General features: G+C 39.9%; 1 protein-coding gene across 2 annotated transcripts in view; it reads left to right on the top strand.

The window, feature by feature from the left end:
• The window catches only part of galnt18a (UDP-N-acetyl-alpha-D-galactosamine:polypeptide N-acetylgalactosaminyltransferase 18a), a 183,502-nt gene that overhangs the window by 12,968 nt on the left and 148,837 nt on the right, over window positions 1-21,697 (top strand). The window lies entirely within an intron of this gene.

The raw sequence follows: 21,697 nt of genomic DNA, 5'->3' as shown, positions 1-21,697 counted from the left end.
TCTTTAAAGTACAAAAACAGTGAGGTTTGTTTGAAATTGAAGTTTCCTTTATTGCTTTTAGTTGTGTAAGGGAATCTGACTTGGTATGTGTTTAAACCATGAGAAATACACATAGGACTTGTCATGATTGAATAACATGTTGAACCTCATTAGCAGAGTACACATCTTTCCAGTCAGTTCCACTTTTAGCTTCTCTTTTTAGTCGCCCATGTTAAACACATAACGAGTCCATAAGTGCAGGTGCTTTGGTTGGAAATGCAAAGCAGGCGACTGCACTCTTTAATGGTCCTGTGAGAGCCACGAACAGGCTAGTTCATTAAAGAAGGGAACTGTTCCTATGGCGGTCAATATCCATCCCTGTCACTTTACACACATGAACACACACCCACGCACACTCACAGGAGATTTCATAATGGATTTAACCCTCACTGCAGAGACTCTGTGCAGTGGTTTGTGGCTTTGACTTGACATATATGTGCACCCTGGAATGTGAACAACATTGCACATGCACACACACACAGGAGACATGACAAACACACACACACCCGCTCACACACACGCACACACACACACACACACACACACACACACACACACACACACACACACACACACACACACACACACACACCTCTTCCACATACCAAAAGCAGTAAAGTGCAAGCTGCTAATTCAGCCACTCATGCATACACTTGTCTCATCCCATAAGCAGGAAGTGTGTAAGGAGGTATGTGTGTGCCTAGTACAAAGACTCAAAAAGGCACACAGCCTTTGTGAGCCTGTTTGCTTTTAAATCAGTGTGTGTTCGTGCACATACACACACAAGTTCTCATACAGTCTTTGCCCGGCTGCATACATGTCATCATTTCTAGGAGAGGACTTTCTCATGAAGGAGCCTGTTCACATTTCACGCACAATGTGTCCAACATGGAATTCAACACTTCGTGAAGTTGCCACTGTCACTCACTGTCTTCTAAATCCCATGGTGCATTTCCCTGAGGCTGCATTATGACACCGCAGGGAGGCTTTCCTCAGTGCTGCCCCACAGCTAAATTCCTTCAGCGAGGCTTTGGGAAGACTATCTCAGGCTGTAAGCCTCATAAAGTTGTCATTTGGGGGCTGCCTGACACATTTGGTGTCAGGTCTCTGCTTAAAGTAGCGTTTTTCAAGCACTGGATGGGCTAAAGGAAAATAAATATGAATGCACAAATTGTAGTGAAGACAGAAGCATCAAGAGTCAATGACATACTGTAGAGTTAACGTGCAGGAGATGTGGTACTAAATTTAATTATTCCTTGTTTTTGTATTTAATCATAAGGGGCAAAGGTGCACAATTTGCTCTTCACTGTTTCTATAACCAAAAGATTGTCTGTGTTTTGTGAGGACCTTGTTTGAGATAAGCTGCAATATTCAAGTCAAGTCAAATCAAACTTTATTTCTATAGCACATCTCGTATACAGGGAAACACAATGTGCTTCACATAAAATGACAATACAATCACAACACAATTATAAAAGTGCAAGTGCAGAAGATAAATATGCATCAACAGGTTTTAGTGCAGTTATACAAGAATCAGTGCAGAAAATACAAATGTCAAAATATATAAAACACACACACAAACATACAAAGAACATACCCATAGACTGTTATGAAAAGTAATGTTCTTAACCTGCTTTTAAAAGTATTCAGTGTTGGGGCCTCTCTCAGGTCCTCAACAGGGCATTCCATCTACTTGGGGCATAAATACAAAAGGCAGCCTCCCCTGCTTTAGAGTTAGTACAAGGGATGGTTAAAAGACCACTGCCTGTGCACCTGAGAGTTCTTGCTGGTTTGTAACTAATTAGCATGTCTTTTATATTCTGAGGTGCAAGGCCATTTAAAGTTTTGTGTTGAATATTTTAAAATCAATTCTAGTTTTGATGGGGAGCCAATGCAGAGATTTAAGAACAGGTGTAATCTGTTCAGACTTTTTAGTTCCAGTGAGAACGCGTGCAGCCACACTTTGTAATTAATTGTAGTCACTGCACAGCTGATTTTGGGAGGCCAGCGAATAGACTAGTAGTCTAGTCTTCTTGTTATAAATGCATGGATTAGTTTCTTAGAGTCTGATTTTGATAGAAAGCCTCTTAGTTTTGAAATGTTTTTTTGGCAGTGTCATCTGGCAGCAGGGAACATAACTTTCGGGTGCATGACGTATTTTTCAATGAATATCTGCAAAAACCAAAAATGTGAGCCTAAAGATGAGGATGAGGATTTTTGGCGTCATGGAAACACCACGCTCAGCACAGCAGGGAGTGGGGAGTACTGATAATAACTTTTACTTGGGAGAGGCTTTCAGGTGAGCAGTGTGGCAGCAGGCTTAAATTTCATTTTGGGAAATGTCCTTATTAGCTTTCTTGCCAAGAGTTATATGAGATACCTGTTTCACATATACTTGGTAAATATTAAGTTACCACCAGCAGCTGGCTAGTTTAGCTTAGCATAAAGACTGGAAACAGTGGGAAACTGCTAGTTGGGCTCTGTCCAAATGTAACAAAATCCCCCAACCAGCACCTTTTCAGTGCACTTATTAACACATTATATCTTGTATGTTTAATCTGTATAGAAACTGAAGTGTAAAAGCAATAAGTTATGGTTTTACAGAGGGCTATGGTTGGACTATTTCCTGGCCCGGAGCAGTGACTTCCTGGAGTGTTATCATACCGTCAGATTACCATATAACACCACGTAAAACCACATCTTATCACTTTGACACTTTGGTTTTTGTACGGATTGAAAAAAACAAAATATAATATGTCAATTAGTGAGCTTTTCTGTCACTGCCATAATGAAAAGGATGTACCGGATAAACGCCGCACTGAGAACAGTATGCCATGTGAGTGTAGCTGCAAACTCGAGCTGACTTTTAATTAGCTCACAAGCTTTGCTTCAGATATGTTTATTGTCAGTGTATCTGACTAAAATGGCTTGTGTGTATCCATCTCTGAAAACTGCATTGGTTATATCCATATTTGGAAAAGAGATATATTTTCTCAGTCTGTGTTGAAACAGTTTGGGTTAGTTTAGAGGTTTCATATTGGTGGCTGTTGCTCAGTGGTAATATCGTGAGGCTTAGATTGCTGTCTTTGAATTTCAGTGTGCTAGTTAAATGCCTCATTTAATCTGTTTGCCTATGTGTAATTATTGTCTGTGACTTCGGTGTGGGATCAAATGGGACTGATCTGAGTTGGACTTTATGTGTCTCTCTTTTGAGGTTGCTGTGAACTGGCCACAGCACAAAGTGTGTATGTAGTATGTCAATAGGTGTGTTGCCAATGCAAGCTCTCTACAAATGCATATCATTTTAGCTGTGTAGTGTGTGTCTTATTAAGAAAAATAACAAAGTACTGTGCATTATCATGTAAGTAAACAGGAGTTTGATTCGTAAATGTACCACAGTTCATCAAATCACACATTTAAGTATTGTAGTCACCACATGTGTTGCTCTGTTTATTAGATATATACCACCTAAATCATCCTCTTCATTCACTGCCACTTGCTGTTCCTAATTCTGCCTTTCCATCCTGTTAACATCATTGGAGATTCACTATTCATTCCCCAGACTGTAATTGTACCTTCACTTCTGCTGCCCCGCAGCCATATACCAGCTTCCAGCTCTTTGGGAGGACCTTCACACACAGATTTCTCTCCACGCTGGGATAATGTTGTACAGAAAGTCAAGGAATATGCAGGCAACTTCCCAGGCTCTAACTACTGTTGTCCAATGACAGAAACTTGGTGAAATGTACCCTGAGGCTGTTCTTCAACTTCTCTGTGGGTTACTTCATTTTACAACCTTATTTTATGGCATTTCACCCTTAATTTAAAAAAGTTTTTATTGCATTTATTGCATATAAAAAAGCACTTGTCTCATCTGCTTAAACCACATCTCTAAGCTGAAACAGGATCGTAGTTGTACCTTCTCTTAATTGAAACTGTAAACTAGCTTCAGTTGCTCAAATAAATCTGGTGTCACATATGAACCACCCAGATGAGGTGACAGCTTGAAACTTAAGAATGAAATGCAGACAACCTCCTGAGTAGCAGAGTGCTCCATTAGATCATGCAGAGTGTGAGACAGAAAGTGTCTGAAACCACTGAGCCACCAACATGGCCTGTAGGACATATTCCCTGCTATTGTCCTAGATTTATTCTGAAAAGGGTTTAATTTTTATATTTCTGAAACAACAGGGGTCTGTTGGACATGAAATGTACCATGACACAAATCTGCCTCTGGTCTGAATTTGAAACTGATGTATTTCCCCCTCAGGCTGCTCTGCAGAGACAAAGGCTTTACTGCTGCTTCTCTGTGGCTTACTTTAAGGTTTTTTTTTATCTCAGGAAAGAGAAAACTCACATCGAAAACATTTTTAAACATTTGCAATTCTGTTTTGTGAGGCAGTAATCCGCAGAATCTTGTTTTTTATCTTCAGTAAACCACTTCACAAACCACTCTTGATGTTTCTACCAGACACAGGGGTCAGATGTATAAATGATGAATATGCACAAAAACAATGCATACATATGGTTTTCAAGAGTGAGTCTTGTGTGATATAGTGGAATGTTTTTAGATCATTAAATTTCAATGATTATGCATGTATATTTTATGCAGTGTACACAGGGATTAATAATATGTCAAAGTCAAACAGTGGCACACTTATATTGATATATTGATTACTTTTCTGTCATTTGATGATCCTGATTGAAATATCACTGCTGATGATTGGTTACAGGTACATGTAATGAATTAGCCTTGGTATTTTTGACGCCAATACAGATATCAATATTACTGTTGCAGGCCACAGCATTTCAGGACTTTCTGTAAGGCGTTGCCTCACAAGGTAAGGCTAAAAGTTAATTCTTGATTTTGGGAACAATGTCACATGGTCTTAATTAAGATTGAAGAAAGATGTGAAGATGAGGATGATTGTTTTGTCAATGCTTGTCTTTTCGTCCCCACAGCAGGACAACAAACTACCTGTTGCTCATGAAAAAATTAGCAAGTGTACTTTGCAGGTGCAGACACAGCACAGTCCAAAAATGGACCTGGATAGCAGATTTGCTCACGTTTCTGTTGATACTACAATGGGCGGACATGTTTTTTGTGAGTGTGTATGTTTCACACAGACCAGGAAAAGACAAATGTTATATGATTTTATATGATGCAGTCCCTCACAGCCATGCAGACTTGAAAACTAGAAATTATATAAATAAGGCCAAAGTCAATGCCCTGATGCTTACCTCAAACATATCTTTAGCTTGTCTTTAATGTAGTTTCTTGTTACTCATTATTATTATTGTTACATGTGAATCAACACTGATACCAATTTGTCTGTGCTAATATCTGTAAATCATTTCTGATGTTGGGTTCTACTATAGTCAATGCTGGGTGTAACAGTCAAGTGTATTCATGACTGCTCTGGTGGTTTTACAACACAGATAATGGCCTGAGGGCTGTTCAGCAACCCCACCTCCCTCCCTTCAGATCCCCCCAGTCTCTCCATGCCATCAAGTTTCAAAAACACGTTTGATTATTGAATGCCTTTAGCCTGAAGGATAGCCTACATCCCAGTCTTTTAATGTACACCACATATCTTTGTGGTGGCTCGTTCTGAGCCTACTGGAGGAGGCTGAGGATTGAGGCAGATTTTCTAAAATGAATTCAGAGGACACACAACACTTCCTCTCTTATCAAAACAGCTGTGTCCTATAAAGTCAAACTGTGGCCGAGCTTTAGTTTTTTTTATATAAACTCCAAAGGTAAAGCCCCAAATGCTGTTGAATATTATTGTATAGAGGCCATTTTTGTAGCAATAATAATACATTGTTGACAGAGGGAATTTATTCATTGCTCTTCAAGTTAAATACAGAGACAAAGCTCTGCCCTTAACTCAAAGCAATCTATTTTCACAGAAAGATAAGAAGTGTTTGTATATGTGTGTGAACTTATTATTAGAATGTATCTAAAAAGTTACTTAAATAAAGTTTAGGCATCACCAATGTTATTACAGTTCATCCTGTGGCACTAGAGGAAAAGTCAGGCAACCACCAAAGTCAACATTGTACACGTCATCTGAAGGTGTCTTCTCACCCAATGCTAGGCAAATTTTACTGGCGGTGCAATTGCAAACAAAGTCAAATGGAAAGACGCGATTGGGTGTGATTAGATGTAAATTTGCCTGAGGCGTGGCAAGGACGTGTCCACACAAGTTGAAAATGTTTTAATTTGAGTGAAAAATTCAGGCTTATCCCAGGGTTTTATGAATATACAGTACCAGTAAAAAGTTTGGATGCACTTTCTCATTCAAGAGAATGGGAAGATGTGTCCAAGAAGAAATTGAACAGAGAAGGAAGATACTGGTGAGTTCTGAGATCAGTCAGAGGCTGAGCTGAACACAAACACATGGTTGATGCATCCATTTTTAACTAGTTTATAGGTAATGTTTTCATAGTTATGTTTGTGGTGAATAAATAAGGACTGCATGTACAATTGATCCCCTGTATAATTGTATAAGAAACTCTCAACATTACAATTTCTTAGTATGTGTAATCAGACTGGTATATGTGACTCTGGGTAACTCCTGTTTAGTGGATCTCCCACAGGTGTTGACTCTCTCACTGTGTTCCAGTGAAGTACTTTGTGCCCTGAGGCTGTTCTGTTCCAATGTGCAGAGATTTCGGTGCTACAAAGCAGCTGCCTCTCAGCCAGACAAATGGCAGACTGCTTGGACACCGAGGCCTGCGAACTCTCTCACTTCTACCTTTTAAAGTATGTCTGGACTCACTATATCCAATCATTTTCAGAGAGAAGTGTTCTGAGCATTCCCCGTTTGTTGTTTTGTCCCAATCACATCCGATGCCATGTCTGTTTGCGTTTTCGTACCCACAGAGAGGCCTCTATGTTCACATTCAGCAGAAATAACTGAAACTGCATCAGATTTTAATGAGGAAACGCTCATTTCCATGAAACTACATCAACTCCTTAGTTCTTGAGGTTATGGAGCTCATCTAAATACCACCAATGAGTTATGTGCAGACATCAAAACATTTTCTAATTAGTGCATTAATTAGCTAAATGAATTACCTCATTAGCATAGCTGGTTATGTTCAATGTATCATGGTGATTATAGTGGCATATGAGACAGCTTCAGTGTTTCTTGTTTAAAAAGGACATGGAGAGCAAGTTCCTGGAGACTCAGTATTATCTGCTACATTCAGACCTCAAGACGTTTTTAGAGCATGCTGCCATATACTTTTGAGTCATATTCACATGCTTTTCAGATTGAATGTATGTATTTTTAGACCAATTTACTTGTGGTTCAAATGCATATAGTAACCACTGTTAACAACTCTTTGCAGCTTTAAAATACAGTCAGTCCTTGCACGAAACAATACATAAATCAGACAGTGTATATCCCAGTGGAGAAATGTGCATTTTAGTTTCATAATCTTCATACAGCGAATGTACAGACGGGTGACAAATCAAAGGAAAAACTGGTACAGGCCTGAATGCTTGACCCCTACAGTGAGGGGATCAAATCAAAACAAAGCTGCTCTTGATTCATCACATTTATCCTATGATGGAACATTTCTATCCTGATGGGAGTGGTCTCTTCCACGATGACAATGTCCCAATTCACAGGGTTCAAGGGGTCAGTGAATGGTTTGATGAGTATGTAAATGATGTGAGTCATATGACTGTGGCCTTCACATCCACCAGATCTCATCTCAGTTGAACACCTATGGGAGATTTTGGAGTGACGTGTTAGACTCTCCACCACCATCATCAAAACACCAAATGAGGGAATATCTTTTTGAAGAATGGTGTTCATCCCTCCGGAAGAGTTCCTGAGACATTACAGCAGCTTACTTGATGATCCTAACAGAGTCTTGCTCTCCTGATGGCTTACTTTTTGTCCCATCATCATATTCATTCCCTAATAGGCCTATATTTTGGAATTAACATATTTCTTTCTATCAGATATGTAAATATATTTTTGACCTCTTTCGTTTCCTGTAAGTCAGATTTCACAGTGAGCTGATAAAATGCAGCAGAAGAAAATTTCAGCTCTTCCTGCGGAAAAAAACTCACTTTAAAATACAAGGATATCACTGCATACAGGATTTAAATTACAGAAAGAGTAGCGGGTTTGCCAAAAAAATATTAGGTTATTGCACTCAGTAATTATTTAATTATATACGCACTCCAGACTGATCAGGATAGGTAATGTTAAAATCACCCAACCTCCCTTGAGTAATAAATCCAGTCCAAATGGGGCTTTAGTTGATACACTTAAATTGGGGCAGCTGTGGCTCAAGTGGGGCAGTGATGATAAACTGTAGGCTTGGTTGTTCGACATTAACACAGGATGACCTGTGAATCAAAGTGTTGTTGAGCAAGAAACTAGACCCCAACTTGCTTCCTATGTGGGTGTGGTGGGGGGAAATGTAAGTTGCTTTGGAGAAAGGTATCTGCCCAATAAATGCAATGTAATTTACCAAATTACCAAAAACCAAGTGATACACAGTGTACTCGGGGCTTTTGTGGCTCCTGAGGATCTAGGGAACGAGGTCAGGCTGCAATTTAGGACTTGAAGTTTTCACAACGCTGCCTTGATTGAGCAGGTCTGGATAAAGTCAGCTTTTGTTTTATGTATTACTGTTCTTAAACAGCATACAGGCCCTGCCAGAGAAGACATACTGTATGTTTGGTTCTGCAGTAGTAAAGTTTCCAATCCTCTTAGCTGTCCAGAGCTGAATTATGAATGATCTTGGCAAAACCTGTTTGAGTTTACAGATTGCTGTGACTTTCACAGAAAAACGCAATCCTTGAATGGGGGGATGACTGAATGTAATGCAACTGAAATGAAGCGAGGTGAGTCAATGTATAGGCTATTGTTGCTGCAGCAGCAGCACTGCTCTGTGCAGCTTTGCCCATTCCAGCTTGACTAGCTGTCACTCACTTGAAGGGTTACAATGCAATCTCTCTGCACACATGGATTCGGGATCGCTGCAACTTCCTGAGGTGTGAGGTGGGGTATGAGCTGTTAGTGGCAAATTGAATCCGAGGTGAAGTGAAATTTAATTCTGTTGAAGGTGAATAGCGTAGAATAGGTCACAGCACAGCACTGAATAGCTCTGCTGTACTTGGAGTTGATTGGCTGCTTTACAAAGTAGCATTTCACGTATGAAACAAGCATGAGAACATCTATTCCGAGATCCTTTTACCTGTTCACAGACATTCTGCCTATTTCCTCTGATAGAGGGAACGAAAGGGCAGCAGAGATTGCAGAATTATTTCAGTGATGGAAATTTCTCAGCAGCAATCATCGTCAAACCACCCAGCCTTTCAAATGGAATGATGAAAGAGAAGTGGAAGGAGAAGTTGAAGAGAGAAAGACACAAGGGACGGAGGAGGGGGGGTAATTGAGAAAGAATAGTGGGAGGAGGCATCAGGAGGATAAACCGATTGAGAGAAACAGGGATGCGGAAAGAAAGGAGGTGGTATAGACAGGAGAGGGATGTGTGTGCGTGTGTGTGTGTGTGTAGGGGACAAAAGAACGAGTGTGTGTGCCGAAGCGATCAAGGAAGGAGATAAAGAGAAAAAAAGGAGAATGGAGAAATTGAAAGAAAGAGAGAGTGGGAGAAGAGTTTCAATCTGTCTCTGGAGAATTACCTTTCTTGTTGATGCTTGGGCTCGGAGATAATCAGGTGTTGCAATTCCACTTCCCCAAGGATCCCAGGAGCAGATTACAGAACAATAAGCCCCTCTCTCTCACACACAACCTCTTTCTCTCACGCACACAGATACACTCTCACCCTCCAAATCTGAGTAAACAGAGTTGTTTTCACTCCTTGTGTCCATATTAATGTCTAAAAATCTTTGGGGAATATGTGAAAGAGGTCAATGTATCTATGTATGTGTACAGTCTGATTGCTCGTGTGAAGCATGCGAGCACACACCTGCAGCGCAGTTATACATGCAAGTGTGTTCGTGGGCGTGTGTTTGAAGCAGCAACAGGAGAAAGGAGTCGATCAGTGGTGTTTGGTGTCTTCAGGGAGAAAAATCCTGCCTGCTCAGCCGAGAAGAACGCACACACACACACACACACTCCATACCTCCCCGTGGCTGACTGTGAGATGTGAACAGCAGGGTGTCTTTTCGCCTCTGTAATGCGAGTGTGTGTGAATGTCCATGTGCAGTAATGTGTGTGTGGTTTGAGCACAAAAGCTGTAATATTCCCAGAACTTGTTTGGTCTCCGCTGTGCATCGTGTTTTATTCCAGGTTAGAAAACTGCATTGCTTAAGCTCAATAATGAACTGCTGTTGCTTTAATGTTTGGCTGTGCGCCTTGAGGAAACACTTGCGCTCCTCTGCCTCTTCTTTGTTTTCTCCCTGCATTAATAGACCGGATAAACATTACACAATTTTCTCAATATTCTTTGAAGCAATTATTTGAGAACTTGCAGTCCAAGCCTTCTTTTGTTGCTTGGTTTAAGAAGTAAGAAAAATATTCCAATATTTCTTTCTTTAAGAAAATTTTTGTGACGTTATGTCTTTTGTGAGGTTGGGATTCAATTTTCAGTTGTTTAATACAGTCTTTTAATTTCAAGGTCAAAGTTTACTTTCCCAGAAGGGGAAGACAGCAAAGGTTACAGAGCGGGAGAGAGACACTGATTTGTACCCAGGATGCCACAGTTACATAGACACCTCAGCTAATTGAGCCACCATGACGCCTTTTAACTGCATCTTTGAAATTTGCAGCTTAACTTGGATTTTACCTCATAACGTTTCAAACTCTGCAGGGCTTCGCTGCACCATACTGTTTATCATGCCGACACCTCAGAAATAGATATTAAAATATGCTGAATATGAGGGAGGAAAGATCCAAGACATATAATCACTTCAAATTCTTTATCTTAGGTTACCTAACTGTAGGTTAAAATTGCACTAATCAATTCTTTTATATATCAATAGATCAAATGATTTAGTGTAATGTGAAAGGTTTCACTTGTAGTGATGAACCCACAGAGAATATCACCAACTTTGCAGTTCCCATCAGCTCTACAGAGGTTGGTTTTCGTCTTTTAGCATATTATTTTGGTTTTCCAGCCCGCAAACTTATCAGCCTCATTCCCAACAACTGTGTCTGCTGAACATGAAATAAGAATGTTTTCTGACATGTTCGTTTAGTTTGGTATAGTTTTACATTTAGCAATTTTCTTTCTTCTTTTTTCTTTTCATTTTTCTCATTCTGGGACTATATTTCACCCACATATTACTGAAGGTTGTTTTTATAAATCAGAACTCATCCAAAAATCATCAAAATCAAATCAGAAGTCATATTTGCTCCTGAGAATAACTGGAATACATGAAACACCACTCAACACTGAAACACCACTGTCTCTGTACGAACTCAAACAGCAATGAAGGATAATGAAATCACACTTGTCAGTGGGTTGAAATATGAGGACAAGTTCATAAAAATGAAAGATGGCTAAGTCATCGTCTCAATCATCTCCACAGATGGTGCTGTCTTTTTCTCCTAAAGAGATTCTTATCTATCTAAGACTGAGATCAATGTGAGGAGACCATCCATCTCTCCATCTTTTCATCTGGTGTGCCTGCTGCTAAGGTCAAACTCTCCTGATGATAATCTGTCTGCCTACCTGCCCGTCTGGCCGTTGTTGGAATCCGCCATGGCCTCTATTTCCTCCACCTGACAGACAGTGGATTGTGTGGAACCGCAGTGGTTTATGCGTATGAAATTGGCCTGTTATGGCTGGGAATGTGATTTAAAAGGGCATTTTAGGTCATTCGAGTCTTTCAGATTTAATAAAGTGCCAGTGGAGGAAACTTAAGTCATATGATTCAGCCTTGCAAACTTCACCAACGGAGATCTCTTCTAGGTGAATGGGCAACTCAGAGTACTAATATACTTTACAGCTTAGTAGATGGGGAAAAGACAAACAATGATGTGTTTAATTTGTGATCTCTTTCTTCAGGAACTGAATATGTATAGCTCTGTCTTTTAAACAACAAACAGAGAACAAAACGTGTTCCTCTAGAGTTTCTTAATGATAGGCTCAGTTTTTCTCTCTATCTACCAGACTAGCACAAATCTCTGCTACCTCCACGTTCTTCACGTTCAGAATGAGAGCCAAAGTCCACTGTACCTGGAAAACACATTTTACAAGGACATCTTCTGATTTTAAGCGCCATTGGAGAAAGCATACCTTGAAACATTACTTCAACATGCATAAACGTCACTGAGTGCCGTAATTTCTATAACGATGAATATTTCCATCTTAACTTTGCTCCCGTGTGGAACCTAATCGGGCAGAGAGAATGAGGTGACCACCAGATAGATAGGACCACAGCAGGCAGGATGAATGTTCTTATTCAAGAGGCATTATAGGTTAATAGCTTAGCTTTGAGCTAAGTAAAGAAAAGAAGTAAAGAAGACCAATAGCAGGAAGAAGATAGCATGAAGTTAGTACTTTAGAGACTTAGCGAGTTGCAATTCTCAACAGGTTGGCATACTGAGCACGGAAAACACCTTGCTAATGAGGGACACAGGTTTAAAGGAATAGTTCAACATTTTGGGAAATATGTTTTTTTTTAAATTTCTTAGGAGACTTAGGTAAGGTCATTGATATCAAACTCATGTCTGTGCAATCGAGTACAGGGCTGGGTATGTTTAGCCTAGCTTAGCAGAAAGACTGGAGGGAGGGGGAAACAGCTAGTTTGGCTCTGTTCAAAGTGAAAAAATACACCTACCTACAGTTCAAGAACAAAATGAATTAGGGTGTGTCTGAAACTAGTGGGAGTGCACTAGTAGCCACAATGTGGGCCGGCAACAGCAATGAAAAATAGTGTAGGTGTTACAGGTCCCAAGCGTGGGAATAGATGGAACATAGCTGGATAAAGCTGTAAACAGTAGTAAGTAAATACAGCGTGTCATGCCTTTTCAGCAACTGTTTGCTTTATGAGTCAGAACAGCACCCGTACCTTCAAAATATGGTCCCCAGAGGAATCACAGCTAAATACCACCTATTGACATAAAAGAGCATAACAGGACATAAATAGAATACCTGAACAATACTACTGTGGTGGTCCTAAATTTGTATATATATATATATATATATATATGTGTGTGTGTGTGTGTGTGTGTGTGTGTGTGTGTATATACATGTTAAAAAAAAAAAAATCCCCTTCTCACCCCCCTTCCATGGGGGGTGGTGGTGTGTCTTCCTCAAGCTCGGGTCCTCTACCAGAGGCCTGGGAGTTTGAGGGTTCTGCGCAGTATCTTAGCTGTTCCTAGGACTGCACTCTTCTGGACAGAGACCTCAGATGTTGTACCTGGAATCTGCTGGAGCCACTCTCCCAGTTTGTGGGTCACAGCCCCCAGTGCTCCAATTACCACTGGCACCACTGTTGCCTTCACTCCTGTTCTTGGTACATGCCGTGTAGGGGCTTGTCCCTCCATGATGGTTCCTCCTCCTCCTCTGCATCATCGGGTTTCTGCTGCCTGAGGTATTCACTTAGCAGTTCATCTTTGGGGGCCATATGTCCATATGTGTGTATATATATATATATATATATATATATAAATTTAACTCATAAAATCCCTTGTTTTATGAGTGTCACATAGGCTACTAATACAGTAGTATATCAGGCCCAAAGCATGTTGACAGTTCATAATGACTGCTGTTGCATGAACCTTTCAGCAAGTGGCATTAGAATTCAAAGTATATCAGTTTACTGTTATAAATCAGTAGATTTTTCAGTGGGCCAAAATTATTTAACCCATAGTTGTTCTGAATTCACTTGCTCTCTCCATTAACTGTCTATCAAATATTATTTGGGCCATACTAAAATGACATTGAGTCAACAGAAAATATGTTAAACTACATAACTGAAGTGGCGCGTACTTTGAAATGATTTTTATGTTTTGACACCTACCAAGCAAGAGCATTTTAAGTTAGTTTGTTTGTTGTTTGTCAAGTGCTTTACTGAAATATTTTGACCATATGATAATATCTAAACCTTAAAAGGTTACATAAAGGTGTCAAAAAACAGAGAAATTAACAACAAACATAAAGATTCAAGATTAAACCATATGCAGCATGGAAACAGCAAAAGCCTCAAAGGTATCTAATTATGTTGATTTTTAAGAGGCTCAGGTTGCCTCCAGTCCTGTGGAAAACACATCTTGAATGTTAACTTATGCTCACCAAGATGCTAAGACTTTTGAATTTTGTGTGCTGTCACATGCCATAGCCAAGTCTTAGGTTTATACTAGTTGCTCCCTTAACTCCACAGCCAATAGTTTGTCTTCTCAATAAACATGCCACTGTATGATTCAGTCATTCTCCATTGTCTGTTTTATGGATAACAGTTCCCTCCTCAGCTGTCTACCATGCTCTTTTCTCCCTCTCTCATCTCTGCCTCTGTCTCCCCCTCTTCCTTTCCATCTTCATCTGCTCTGCTGCACCACACACACAACTGAGGACGAGGCAGGACTGCACACTTGCTTATGAGCGAGCTCTCCGATAGCAGAGACACAGAGAGAGACATAGAGGAAGGGCTGTGATGGTGGATGTCAGCAGTGATATCAAGCATAGGGTAGAGTATGGCCAGCAAAAGCCTCCAAGGAGGGGGCAGCAAAAGGTGCAGACATCATTACCTTGCAAGGCAGCTGGATTCGCGAGATGCCGACATCACAAGATCACGCGAGAATCCATCCTGTCAGGCTTCAAGTTATGTGCTTGGGTCCGAACCACCAGTGGTTTGGACCAATCAGCGTCCAATGAGGATTCCCACGTGATCTTGTGCTCTCACAAATCCAGCTGCCTCACAAGGTAAAACAGTGATAGACAGATGGTTCACCCAATCACCTGCCAAGTATTTTTTGAAAGTGCCTGCCCTTTTCCAAACAGTTTCCAAGGACAACTTCTCACCTGGTTCTGTGTAACAAACCATCTGGTGTGTCAGGTTACATTGACTTCATGGAGTGGAGACAGTCCTCCAAGATGGTGGCAGTGGCACCACAGACCAGGGGGCACAGGACCCTTATTGGACAGAGATGGCAAAGGTTAAACTAAGCCCATAATAAACGATACAGGGCACAGTAAAATAGGATTAGATTTGAAATAGATCAACTAAGCATTCCCCGCTCAGTGGCATAATAGCATTAATTGATCAATAACAACTACAGCTTACTGATGGTATAGGCTACAGAATCATGTAATCAGGAACATAAAACTTACTATAAAAGGCCAACAACAGCAATAAAATCACAAACGTGATAAGAAAAACTGTTTCTTACCCCCATTCAGAAGAGCTGCAGCCTCCTTGAAGTTGTGTTGAATTTTCTCTGCAGTCTCTTCTTCCATTCTCCAGTGAACTTTTTGGTCCGTCTCAATTGCAAGCTGAATCAAGTGAGCTTACCTTTTGTGCAGCGTGCTCCTTTTGTGTTCACTGAACACATTCTTCAATGTTGAGAATGAATTTTCACATGTTGCTGTTGATTCTCCAAAGGTAGGTATCATTGGGTTTTCATTGGCATAGCTGCCAGAGACTTGCAGTATGTTCTCAAAATGTCCTTTGTTGTCCAGTTTTTATCTGATAAAGCTGTTTCATCCAGCAGAAACCAACATGCCACAGCAAACTCCGCTTCCTTAAACTCTGTCCCTGTTAAGTCCAGCAGTGGTCTCACTTTGTTTGCATCCATGAAATATTCACTCCCTGGGTGTAGGGTGCACAGGGCCTCTACTTGTTGGCTATTTCTTTCGTTAAATCTTGCTGACATTTCTCCCACTACAGCATCCTTGGTACTGAAATACAGTTTTTTACACTCCGTCTTCTCTCCCACTTCTTTCTGACCAACTGTTGTATCCACCACATAGTCTCTCAAGTGACTAATTTGTCTTTGTCGTTTCTGTGGAGGGGCTGCAGGAAGTTCTGTGATTTCTCTCTCTTTTGTGAATTTCTCCCAGTCATACTGGCTGTCGCATCTCAGTTCTTCCACACACGCCAGGCCACTTTGGGCCAGTCTGACACCTGTGTAGAGGTCAGTGGCTTGTGGTTGGAGCAGAGTGTTAGGGGGATCCAGCAAACTCAATATTTGATGTGCCATACAGACAATGAACTGGAGGCTGGGTTTGGCTTCAAAAACCCTGTGGCCTCAATTTTCACCTCTGTGCCACTGGTTTGGGAGTCTTCGATTTCACAAAGCAGGCAGATAATGTTGTTAAAGGATTTCATGATCACTGTCACTGGTCACTGTTGGTCAAGCAACCGTTTCAAGTTCTCTCCTGTGTAGAGTGCAGCTACAGTAGGTTTCCCGAAGTATTTGTAGAGAAAGTTACATAGACTGAAAAAGTTCTCCAATGTGTTCTTAGATTACATGGCATGCCCTATTACCAGGTGAAGCTGGTGATTAAAATAGTGCACGTAAGGCACTTCTCTCTGTAATTCTTCCTGTAAGATTTTCTGCATCCCTCTATGTACCGCAGACATGGCACTTGCCTGATCAAAACACTGGCTGAGAACCTTCTCTGTACTTATCCCACCATCTTTCAACTGTGATAAAACCAGTATCGTCAGAGACTTGGCATCACATTGTTTACTAGTTGCCATCAATAAAAGTCTCTCTAAAAGTCTCTTTCACACTGTTATCTTATTATATCTTATCTAATTATATTATATCTTATCTGTTACTCTTATCCACATAGCAAAGCACAATCGAGATATTTTCACATCAAGTGGGGTCTTTAGTGCCATCAACTTTTAATGTGTGTTTTAAGTGTACCACATATCCCCAAAGTTCATTTTGTTTTGTATGTGATTCAATATGTATGTGGCATTGGAGGGTATAAGGGCATCATTGCTAAAAAAAAAAAACCCCAAAAAACACACTACTCCCCTCATCTTTTGAGTTCCAACACATCAACAGCCTTGGAAAGGCAGCTGGTTTACCGCTATAAATTCAATAATGTCCATAATAGCTGACAAATATGTGTGGTTTCTTTCAAACTGTGCTGCATAGACAAGTGTGGAAATCTCAGTCCCATTTGCATCTCGCACACATCTCTCCTTCCACACTGCTTTTGATTTCATGTGCTCATTGCTTGAATCATGCCTTTCCAGTCCCTTATTATGCACAAGAGCATTGCACCAGTTGTTGTAGCCAGAGGTGGTGAACGCCACATCTGCACTGCCATTTGATCCAAAATTTCCACAAGCGTGGTAAAATATAGCAGTGTTTATGCGGGTATATTCTAGTCTCTTTTTTTAAACCATGAGCTACAAAACAAATGCCTTACCCCACTGTATAAATGAGTTAGGTATTTATTTAGGCACACCTGCATAGGCTCTTCTTTACCTAGGTCGTCTGGCACTTGTTGAAGTTGCGGGCCAAGGGGTGGGGGCGAGTCAGGTGGCGGGAGTGAGCTGGTGGTAGGCGCTAAATTTGAGATGGATAGGCTAACTTTGGCTGGAGTCTTTGTAAGACTTTGCTGTTGGTAATGTTGGTAACAGCCTCCCCAACCATTTTCGAATATCCATGTTATGATATTTGGGCAGTAGAAAAAACTGCATATCACTAGTACACTGAAGTTGTCCAGCCAGGTTAGAGGCACCCAAGCACAGACTGATGCAGTCGCAGACCTGCGCTACAGCTGGGTATTGGTACTCGATACCTTTAAGGTACTGACTGAAATAACCCAGAACCAAGTAGTATCAAAACTTCTCCAGTCAAATGATACCTGCATTCGATCCTTTTTGTACCCAGATCTAGAAAAAAAAGACTATTTGTGTGGATTTGCTCGCAGCCAATCACTGCAAATGTTCTTCAATTTAATGCGACATGTGATTGACCCACTACCACATCAGCTACAACCCATACAGTCTGTGGTGATAATTCTTCATTTTACAGTTTTGTACAGTTATTTAATAAATATTTCAATAATTTGGACACTCTCAAAATGTATTTGTGTAAAAATCATTGGATGGGGAGTGGGGGAGTGCTGGCATTTTATGCAACTGAATGCTTCCATTCACATGATGGGTATCAAATGAAGTAGAAAAAAAAATGCATGATGGTTAGACCAACCATTTCCCACTCACCACTCACAATTAAATGATGACACATTTATTATTCTAATTTCAACTGAGGGTGCAAATTACTAAACTGAGGGTAATGTGCATGCTTTTGCACCCTCATAGAACCAGGCCTGACTACCTTCACCTCTAAAGCAGCTAAGAAATTCAGATTATAAACAACTAAATTACTGGTTAAACAAACTAGATAAAATGTGTTTACATTTAGAATATTTTTAACTTTGGACAGCATCAGGCTGTCCTTTTCCCACTGCTTCCAGTCTTTAATGCTAAGCTAGGCTAAGCTATAGCAACACAAGGATGGATGTCCAAGACGCACATCATGGGCGATGAAATGAGGTCATCAACTTCCACTTTCACAGACACAAACACAACATTTCAACAATGTGTTACTACATAGGGCAAATTCATAGTAAACTGCTTTGTGAACTGGGGGGAACTGAGATTTTCCATATCAGGCTGTATTATCTACTATTCATTGTTTCTTTGAGGTCAACTTGAAAACCACTGAATGAGGAATCATTTTCATTGATTGTTTTGAGGCTATTTCCTTAGGAATAACTGACCTTCGTTGATTAATATTGAGTTAACCTAAATTAAGACATCAAATGATACATTTGATCAGCCAACTGTCTCTATGGTAGGGCACATTATTTGAATAGACTGAACACATCTTGACAATCCCAGTGTAGTCTGTGTGACACTAATCAGTCTCTGCTAACCAGAGGAAATGAGAAGCTAAATCCTGCTTAGTGACATATTTCCTTTTATGGAGGAAATATGATCTCCTGTATGAAATTCTCACTGGAAATATGAATCCTCTTAATGCTCCCTTTATCTCACACATTGATTTTTGAATCATTTTCATATTCGAAACAGGATTTTTCCATCACATACACAAAGGACCCTCAAGAGGGACACAGCATGTAGAATAATTGAAGACCTTGGTTTGTGACCGTCCATTGTGAATTTCTTATGAAGAGTATGAACTCCTTATAATGGTGGCACAATGGCCCAGTCATTAGCTCTGTGGCCTTGCAGATTTTCCAAATGTGTCATTTGATGTTCTTCATGATATAGTGATACAGTAGTCCTTGGTCATACAACTCAAGTGGAGGATTGTAGCTATGGAAGAAAGTTTGTGTCTATCTGTGTCTAATAATCAAAGACGTGTATTCATTCCTCCTTTTATTTTACTGCCCATTGGATTAATGAATTCCATTACCTCAAGGCCTACTTTCTAGCTGTTTCAGAGTTTTCAATCACATCTCAGGGTCTTCTTCAGCAAATCGAAGTTGGATGTTAGATCATGTGACAACTGAGCCAACTACATGACACTTGACCCAACTTTATGAGGATCTTAAAAGTCTGAAAGCTTAAGTAAGTGGACCTTGAGTTAAGATTATTTTTCTAATTTTGTTGTCCATTTCTAAAGTCTGAATAAGGAGCAGTTATAGCACACACACACACACACACACACAGATAAACATACTTTACAGTTTGTTTTGTAACAACACATTTATTCAATGTAATAGACATATTTAAGATAATAATAATAATGATAATTTAATATAATATTTCAACAATTCAACAAAATTATGTTTGTCACATTCTCCAGTGCATAGCTCAACTGCCTATCCTAATAAATAGCTCTTTTTTTTCTTGATGTTCATCAAAAACTACTGACTCACAGTGAGGGAAAATTGCCCAAAATAATTAGAGGTGTTATTCTGCAGTTACTATGAATGAGCACATCTTACATCTTTTACATAAACTTGATGTAGTATAAAAGAATGTAAAATCATTAAATGTGGCACACTCCAAAGACAGTGATGCAAAAAATAAGTTGCAAACTTGTTCTTGCCAAACTACTTCTACCATTTAATCAGCACAGCAGACATGTTTCCCTGCCAGGACTGCCAGCGGCAGCAGCAGTGCAGCTTTCCTCCAGCAATGCTAACAGCAAGACTTCACGAAGTTCAGCTCTCGTGATGTAACAAACAAGTAAAATGTTGGGTTTTTATGTTTGTCTAAGAACATTTTGATTCATCTGGAGCGACGTGTTGAAACAGTTGAAAAATTAAAGCATAACATAAGAATTTTCACCAGCACCATTAGTAAATACTGACATCAAGAGTACTCCAAAAAAAAAAAGGAAGGTCAAAATCTCTGCACCAGAAAGTGAGAAATGGTGACATCAGTGGAGTTACATTATGAAAAAACACAGACAATTTGATTTGTCTAAATAAATGGTGTCTGCTTTCTACTAAAGGTTATTTTGAAGGTTCCCCCTCAACACAAAGTTGAAGTAAATCCAACACATCACAATCTGGATGCTAGAATTTTGAATTAATGACTTCCTATCTCTGTCTGTGTTGTGCTCAAATTAATTACTTACGTTACTTTGTCGTTAATAACTGCTGCTTCCCTGCAAAGTGGACTGAAAACAAGGGAGAACATAAAGCACAGCAGTTGCTTCTCCGTGTTACAAGGTGCTACTGATCTACAGCACATTCTTCAATTTTTTTTCAAAAGTTGTTGTATTATTATACTATTTTGTATTTAGCATTATTTGATTACAGCCAGTGACAATAAATGCATAGAGGTACAATAATAGTTTAAGCCTCAGTAAAGTGTACTTATCATGTCGACGTACACAATCATGTTCCCAGTCTGCTGTGTCTTTTCAGATGGATTTCTCCCTATTAAAATGTAACAAGATCATTTAAAAGGTAATTAGATTCCCCCTGTAGGTCAACCATAATGGGCTCTGTTCTTGATGTTTATGTGCTCTTCTCATACACTGTCATGGGTCACTGCTCAAGCTCATCTCCATGTTTTTTGCTCTGCCTGTAAAATGGATTTTATACTGTGAGGACAGCAAGATAATAATGTGATATGCACAACTTGGAGGATGCTAATGTTGTTTGATCTGTTGAAGTGTGTCGCTGCACTGTATCTTGTTTCCATACAAATTAATATTCATGCTGGTTAATGTATAATGTGATGTCAGTGATGGGCTTTGGATTTCATGCTTGGGTGAAATTCACATCGTAACGACAAATGAGATGATTTTTTTTTCTTCTTATAAAAACAAGTGAGATGCAGATGAACTGCACAGTCTGTCCATCCTTATAGTATACTGATTGCTTTCATACTGTTGTGATAGAATATTTAGGGTTTTTTTTTAAGTTTTCAGAGTTGGACAGTAAGACTCAGACTATGGTATGCTGCTTCTCATTGTGAGTTTTTTGTCACACTTTGTGGCCCTGCAGAAAACCTTCAACCTCGAAAAACTAAACAAAAAAAGCTCAGAAAAAGAGGTTGATGTTCTCTCTGTGACCCCCTTTACACCTTGCATTAAAATGTGTTTTGGGTGATTGCAATCAGATAGTGCTTGACCACATGAAAGTACAGGTGTAAATCCTCCCAAGACGCATTCAGGATGGATTGTGATCTGATCTGTGTAAATGCAATTGTGTTGTCAATCCACATACAACTACGTGGGCAGAAATATGTAATTGCGCGCAA

This window comes from Thunnus albacares, chromosome 7 (assembly GCF_914725855.1).
Source record: "Thunnus albacares chromosome 7, fThuAlb1.1, whole genome shotgun sequence".
In the NCBI taxonomy this organism is placed as follows: domain Eukaryota; kingdom Metazoa; phylum Chordata; class Actinopteri; order Scombriformes; family Scombridae; genus Thunnus; species Thunnus albacares.
This window is presented reverse-complemented; position numbering and strand designations above follow the sequence as displayed.